The following is an 8581-nucleotide window of genomic DNA, read 5'->3' on the forward strand; positions in this document are numbered from 1 at the left end:
TGAACATATGACCATAACAGTTAATTTTGCCTGCTGTGGAAAAGTGGTAGGACAGTTATTGCAGATCCATTGTGAGAAACCGAAATGAGCCTCGCTATACCTTCATTGATACCCCTGTTTTGTAACCCTACACTTATTCAGGAACCAAATTCAGTGCTTTTTTCTGAAAGCTAAAGCACACATGCCTGCTAGCAAAGTACACAGTGTATACATACAGGCCCAGGTGGGAATTTCAGCACGTATTTATCTGCGGACTGTTATCGTCACAGGTAGTGAACACTAACCTGGAACATTTGTGTAACGGCGCCCAAGCGATGCGAAATGACAAGCCCGAATCGCAGTACTATTTGGACATGGCAATTCACTGTTATAATGCGATGAGCGTCAATAAGCTAACCAAGCATGTCTACACAGACAATTAAGCAGCGGCGTACCGGGCACACTGACCCAGCATGCGTTATGCCAGTTCTGCCGGAAATCATGGTACGGATTCTCTTTCCGCGATCCAAAAGCGTGCGTGACGCGCTCTATGAAAGCCGTCGCCTGTTGGTTTAATATATCAAGGAGGATATGATCAGTGCTGTTGGGAGTATACTGTTTGTGTGATAACACAAGAATTACGTAACGATGCACGACTAGACGCCAAAAATGAACGTCTGCACTCAGCCTTAGTCACAGAGTTGGGTTTTGTTTGGGTTTTCGCCAAAATGGTAGCTGACCCAGACTGAAGAATAATATACACGAACAGGTCGCCAATATATAGGCCTACGTACTATCTTTGGCTGAAGCATGCCGAAGTCAAGCAACAACATGTAAGAGGCACGTCTTTGATCTGTTTAGGAGCGTGATTCGTCCAGAAATACCATTTTGTTAATCAGGCAGAAATGTAACGTGGCGCCATGGAAAGAATCAATGTTTCAAAGACATTAGTGTGAAAGACAGTGAAAACGCTAAAATGAATATACCAGATGAAAGACCATTGGACACTGTTCATCAATGAATATACCAGATGAAAGACCATTGCACACTGTCCATCAATGAATATACCAGATGAAAGACCATTTGGCACTGTCCATCAATGAAAATACCAGATGAAAGACCATTGGACACTGTCCAGCAAAAGAGTTTTATTTCTCCAGCCCAGTAAAATGTTTTTATAACATCGGATGCAATGTTGGTCTTTTGGAAATCAGCTGGTATCGATGACACCACATATTAGCGCAAAAACCTGCATGATATGAGCAGGCGTCATTGGTAACTATGACCAGAAAAGGCCAATGTGGAATCTAATCTTCGAATGCATTTAACTCGCTTAAAACTTCTAGTAAACCGAAATGAGTCAAACAGTGTAAAATGGTCCGCGAGTACACTAACTGTTGGTTGAGGAATATTTGAACACGCCTTATGCTCAACCTAGCCTATCAGCCATTAATATGGCATATTAAAGTGGATAATGATCTTTCATCTGAAGAATACTTCATTTTCTTGCCATAAATTGATAAATTCTTGGTGATGTTGGTGCATGATTTGTCTAAAATGACAGAATAGAAGCCCATGACGCTTTTGTCCGATGTATAGCCGTGCATCAAGGCCAACCTCGGTGTTCGAAGTGGGCTCATGCTGATTTTATTAAACTTGTCTGCATGTGTACAAGAAGTCGAGTTTGAAATTTCGCTTTGTGACTTTGGCATTGGAACTTGTGCACGTTTGAGTTGTCCTGCATTTCACCACACACAAGAACTAACTGAATATTTTTGATAACATCTTCGTTTTTGTTGATGGAAGTCCAAGTATAGAAATGAGGGGGGAAAAGGCACCCCACTTACAAGTATACATACAGCTGTACTTGATCCAGATTAAAGTACATCTTTCCACGAATTCCAGAAAGTTACACACGTCAATGCTCAAACTTCAAATCTGTCTGAAGCAAATGACAGACACAAACATATTTATACCATGCTGAATTTTAGTTACTCACGCTTATACGTCTACTTTACATGCAGTCTTCATACATACATTGTCCATGTACACGTGAAGCCTTGTGCACCCCACTAGAAGTCTGCCTCATTCGCCACATACAAATGTTCACTTGGTATTACATGGTGTATATGTTTGTCAGATATATATTTAGTATAATCGGAAGTGCATGAAAGTCACCGTACACAATACAGAAAAGGACATGAGCAAGTTAAACCCAAACTTGTGAGTTTAGGGTGATATCTGCATGCTAACTGTATGGGCACCCATAAGTATAAGTACAGCCACTTGAGGTTTCCAATTGCTGACAATATTTAGGCTGTAGTGTTGGGTACTATCCTTAATAGCACCACAGACTGAACGGAAGTATGTTAAACATAATAAAAGAAAGCGCTTATACATGGAATGCACATAAATATAGATACATAGAATTTCTCTTTCTTTGTCAAGATTCTCAGAACATGAATTACTTGAGCCCAAACTACACGTGGCGTAAATATATATGTAATAAATAATACACAAACTGAAAGTAAAACCAGCTATTCTTGGATAGAGAGCAAACGACTTTAAACAGCTTGCGAACACACTGAATATGTTTAACATCATATCTGACAAGTTTGTGTAAGCTTGATTGTAATGTTTAAATAGTGTTAAATAAACAAACACTGTATGGGATGTGGCACAGTATGGCGGGAAATTGTCATTCAGAGCCACACTTCATAACATTACGGCAGATGCGTGCTTTCAAGGTGCATGAGTCAGTAAAACACATCGCTGTATATGATCAAGAAATATCCCCGATCACGTTAACTATTTAATATAGTCTTGCGCTCTTTATACAGACTATTTACATTTACTTGGCACACATTAACATTACACTATCGCATATGTCTCATAAATAGGCGGGGCCTCCGTGGCTTCCTCTCCGGTCGTACGTGGGAAGGTCTGGCGGCAACCTTGGGATGGCCGTGGGTTTCCCCCGAGTTCTGCCCGGTTTCCTCCCACCATAATGCTGGCCGCCGTCGTATAAGTGAAATATTCTTGAATATGGCGTAAAACATCAATCAAATAAATAAACAATAAATAAATAAATACATAAATAGGCATACAACACTATCCATGAATGGCGGGGGTGGTACAGCGTGCCAGCGCGGCGCAATGATCCAGGAGCCTCGCACTAATTATGCGGCCGCTCATGTTGGCTTCCTCTCCGGTCGTGTGTGGGACGGCTTGCCAGCGGATAGTCGTGGGTTCCCCCCAGTTTCCTCCCTCGACACTGCAGACCGCCGTCGTGGAAGTGAAATAGTCTTGATTACGGCGTAAAACACCAATCAAATAAATCATTTTCTATAACACTATAACAGACATGCACCACAAAAGCTAAGCTAACCAATAACTGCTATATAGGTACATCTGAAGTGTATATATTGTATTTTTGTAATTATACCTTTCTAATAGAATGCAGCCATGGTATGATCATGCGGGTCTATAGCTAAGCTGTTAGTAAGTATACATGTAGGATATATACATACGGTTGCATGAAATTTTCAACATTTTCAAAAGTGAGACCTGTCATTCAGAAAAAGAGAATTTAAAGTATATGCAAATGCAAATTAACACAGAAACCAAAACACATTACACAAAATTGACCAATTCGGCTATAGACGTCCAACAACGTATACACCACGGAGAAAACTTTCAACCGCAGAAAGAAACTCTTCACTGCGGAGAAAAGGTATGCAACGCAGAAAAGGATTACACCGCAGAGAAAACCTTTCTACCTGGGAATAAAACAAAGCGCGGAAAAACTTAAGCACCCTGATAGAGAAAAGCTTTACACTGCGAAGAAAAGCTTTAGACCGCGGAGAATATTTCATAATGCAAATAAACACGAAAAATATTTCTTCACATTTCAATTTTTCATTGTTTTTTTTTCCAGTTTATAACTGCATGAATTAACTTATATAGCTTGTTTTGTTTCTGTTCCTTCGTATTTTTTTTTTACGGTGACGTTTGCAATACCAAACATTTTCTGATTGCATGATTGCATGATTTGCAAAGATTCCTAGGTATTGCTATTAAAACATTACCCTTCAGAACAAAGAATTTAAATTATGCACAAAAACGAACACAGCCACAGAAACAAACACAAAATCCATAAATACATCCAGAAACGTCGAAAAAAAAAATGGAAAAAGTTTTTGTCCCTGGAGAAAAGTTTACAAGCACGGAGAAAACCTTTCCACCTCGGAGAAAAATTTATACATTCACAGCGGAATTTTTCATTGTTTTTTTTCCAGTTTATAACTGCATGAATTAACTTATATAGCTTGTTTTGTTTCTGTTCCTTCGTATTTTTTTTTTACGGTGACGTTTGCAATACCAAACATTTTCTGATTGCATGATTGCATGATTTGCAATGATTCCTAGGTGTTGCTATTAAAACATTACCCTTCAGAACAAAAAATTTAAATTATGCACAAAAACGAACACAGCCACAGAAACAAACACAAAATCCCTAAATACATCCAGAAACTTCGCAAAAAAAATGGAAAAACTTTTTGTCCCTGGAGATCCTTGCAATAGATCCTTGCAATGCCAAGTGCGTGGTCTTGCCGTATATTGGGATTTATTGGGCTTGATATTCGTCTGCTGAGAAAACAATTCCGCTCAAATCATCGCGACTAGTAACGGCCTGAACACTACAACGATAGGCCTGTGCAGTGAAACGGTATGTTGGAGTTATCCCCCTTCATTTGCTATATTGATGGTCATCACTCGATATGTTCTGTCCACGTAAACCGTGATTAAAAGTCATATTTTACACGTTTTACATTACAAATTATTAAATTCCTGAAGTTTCCAGTGCATATATAAAATGATATTTTAATAATTAAACAGTATTAAAATTCATGTTACCGGTAATAGTTTATCGTAGTTCACTGTTAGTATAATGGTTCAAACACATGCAAGCATTTCTTAATTTGCATTTTCGTTATTGATATGCTGTAAATCTTGTACATCAACCCCATGGCAGCAGATGAATATGAGAGTGTATAGCCATGTAACAACGCAAGGCCGTCAGGGCCGGATAAATACCGATGTGGCCTCCATTATACACGTACCACTCATGCTCATGGGAAAACCGCTGTCCTGCACAGTATGCCGGTATATGCGATTAGAGACTAACAGGCTGACTTGACTGAAAATCGATATTGTGTTAACAACACAGTCTATTAAATAAACAATCCAGTCATTAATCTAAAAGGATTTGTTAATTTCACTAAATCCTCTGAATGGAATATTCCATCCATACGTTCCGCTACCGCCCACACACCAGCACCTCTATATGGCGAACATGGATCATCATTATTATAATCAAAATCCCCTAAAGAAACTAACCATCCACATATATATTCCTCCAAAATGATACAGTTATTATCCAATATAGGAATATTGACCAAAATCGTAGGGCTTATCACTGAACGATTGAATAGAAGCCTTCTCCTTGTTATACCAGGACTCCATCCCTTTAAACGATTCTCTCCTAAACAATCTCAATAATACCCTCTCCATGCATCGTGAAATGCATATTTGAAGTAAGCATAATGCAAATAAACACGAAAAATATTTCTTCACATATTATCAAATCGTGCTACAACAAATCTACAGAATCTTCAGGAAAATGACAAAAAGGCTTATGAAACCAATGCAATAAACCTTTCCGGTGCAGTCATACATCGGGCGTCATACACATGTGCATACCGGTAATTGTTATCGTTTAATTTCTGTATGCCTCAAAATCAGTAAACGCTCTCCATGGCATGAAATATATATGCTAAAACACAAAAGAAGCAACACCTTTAGTGTAAACGTACAAATTTGAATGAAGTACCGGTAATGCAGTTTTTTTGTCTGAAAATTGCAGACGGTTAAAAGTGGAACATTACTACGCAAAGCAAAAAATGCATGGCGCATACTACACAACCAAACAAAAAGTACACGTTACACACTGTGTACTACATAAACTGTAGTGTAAACACAATGTGGAAAATTAAGTCCACAGTGTTGATAACGTATGTGTCCATCATTGGCATTTACATGCATCTCCAGATTCTGCGTCTCATGGAACGCATTAATGTTCGCATTCTCTCGTGGGATTGACTGAAGTGAACATCTCATTTTGGGTGATTTTTTTATTCACGGATGTAGTCGCTTCTCTCGTTTCAGTGACTCGGTGTCAATCTTTCATACTTACCTGATTGTTTGAATAAATGACGCGACACCGAAGAGTGTTATGAATGTAAGCAGTTTAAAAACGAGAAAATCAGGCTGCTGAATAACACCGATTTCATCATATATGTGCACACGGAATATGCTCAGCTTAATTCCCTAACGGCTTTGAGCATGTTGCTGTTGTGATGATTAGGGTGCTGTCTCGGTACGACTATTGGGTCCTTCTCGAGTCAGGTCGCGTATTCAAATCAAGTTCTCCCTGTTGGTTTGTCAGATACCCCCAGTGGCGAAGGTCACATGGTTTACTCCGGGCAACTTAGGTTCTTCAACACATGCATAAGCATGTGGTAGATTGGTCAGCACGCCGTTAATCACCGTTTATATGAATGAAATTTTGTTAGGTTATATATACGTAATCTTCAGCGTGTACACAAATGAAACCTTTGTAAGTATGAGGGCAAACCCTTTAAAAACAATAGATTTATAAACTGGGTGGCTCTTTAACTCATATTTCTCCAGGAAATGTGATTTTTATAATACTGGTAAGTTTCTGTCAGCATAGCAACCGACAATATCCACTTACTGACAAAAACTGTCAGTCAACAAAACATGTGAAACATTTATCGGTAGAAGAAAATAAATTTATGTTACATGAGTACATGAGAAGTTTTTGTTACTGGATTCTGTTAACAGTATTCAACTGCGTAACACTGTCATATAAAATGGCGTTGTCTGCTGTTCACTCCTATGGAAAAACTGGTAACAACCATGTATTACTGTAACAGGAGAACAGCCAATTGTCAATCTGGCTTGGATCCGATTCGCCATTACCCTGGAAAAGGTACATCTCGTCACAAAAAATTGCATCTAGTGCATAGTATGCTGTTGGAATGATCAGGTACATTTGTGACCTTAAATGCGACAGATCAACTTACAAATTTGTTTATTTGCATGTACCAGCATGCGGTTTAACGTCGATATCAGCAATATTTTGGTCATTTCACACCGCGTCGACAAGAACTTTATTAGTATAGCCCTTTACAGGCTGAGCACCAAGCCAGGGAAGTACCACGAATGCCAATTTCATAAATTCCTAAATATGCATGATCTGACATACGGCTCGGACTGGGGTCTTCTGTTTACCAGGCGGACGCGCCAACCACTCGACCACCGCATTTTCTGAAATGGAATTCAACTGTCATATTTATACTGACCACCCTATCAACTCCCTATGTTGCGGGGGTCTACTGGTTCCAGAGAGTGCTGTTTCCGACCTGGTATTTCATCCGCAGTTATTAGACCAGTTATAGGGTTGCAGTGCTGGAACGAAAACAATGTATTGTTACGACAGCCGCGCTATTTGCACACCACTTACTGGATACGTCCATTTTACGGAATCAAAGATCGCACTAAGTATTCAGTAGAGTCTGGAACATCAATACATCCAGCTGTGAGGAACTTGACTGGGTACTTGATTCTCAGCCAAGTTCCTGAAAGGCAAATCTTTTCGTTAAATCTCCTTTCTGCAATGAACATTCGCTAGAAATTCCTCGTAAGTTCAGCCAGCTCTATATCCTACACATTCAACAAAAGCGCACACATGCGTCAGGCGACAGGCTTGGCGGCATATTGCAACTTTTCTCTCAACATAAAAGCTGTGATATCAATTAGGTTTTGGAAGATGGAATTCCATGACATCTATAAAGCCCCATTAATATTTTTAAACGAAAATCCAGCCAGCACTGGGCATTCTCAACAAAACAAATCTGCAACTCTTAGTATTCCGCAGAAATCCGGTGACGACAGGACATACTGAACACAGTGTGACAAGGGAATTCAGTAGATAGATTTATGGACTGTTTAACTCCATAGCCAAGTGCTGTTTTTGATAACATGACATGGATGGAGTAAACCACAGGCCTTTGACAAGTTACTCAAGGATTTTGTAGTATGTGACGTTGCACACTAATTTCATTACTGGTGGAAGATAAGTGATCTCAATGAACGCAAGACTGTGCACACAGCAAATAGTGAATGCTGGGTAATCTGCACATTCCTTGTCCAAAACCTGGATGGAATTCAACAGAAACTATATTAGCACTGAGTATCAAGTATAGATCGTGTCCACACTCTGCATTCAGTAAAGTTTCATTGGGCTGCATTCAGCAGCATAAGATCTTAGGAGTCCTCTGCAGTTAGTTTAGAACTAGAGTGAAAACACTGTATGGGTGGTACGGATTTTGTTTCTGTATATAAATACATACATTTCTTTTAAAGATTCTGTAAAAGAAGTCATCATGCCTTGTGAAAGGAAAAGTTAAGCTGTTATGATTAAAAAGTATTAATTAACAAAACACAAGCATGCATG

The sequence above is a fragment of the Liolophura sinensis genome, chromosome 1 (assembly GCF_032854445.1).
Source record: "Liolophura sinensis isolate JHLJ2023 chromosome 1, CUHK_Ljap_v2, whole genome shotgun sequence".
NCBI classification, from domain to species: domain Eukaryota; kingdom Metazoa; phylum Mollusca; class Polyplacophora; order Chitonida; family Chitonidae; genus Liolophura; species Liolophura sinensis.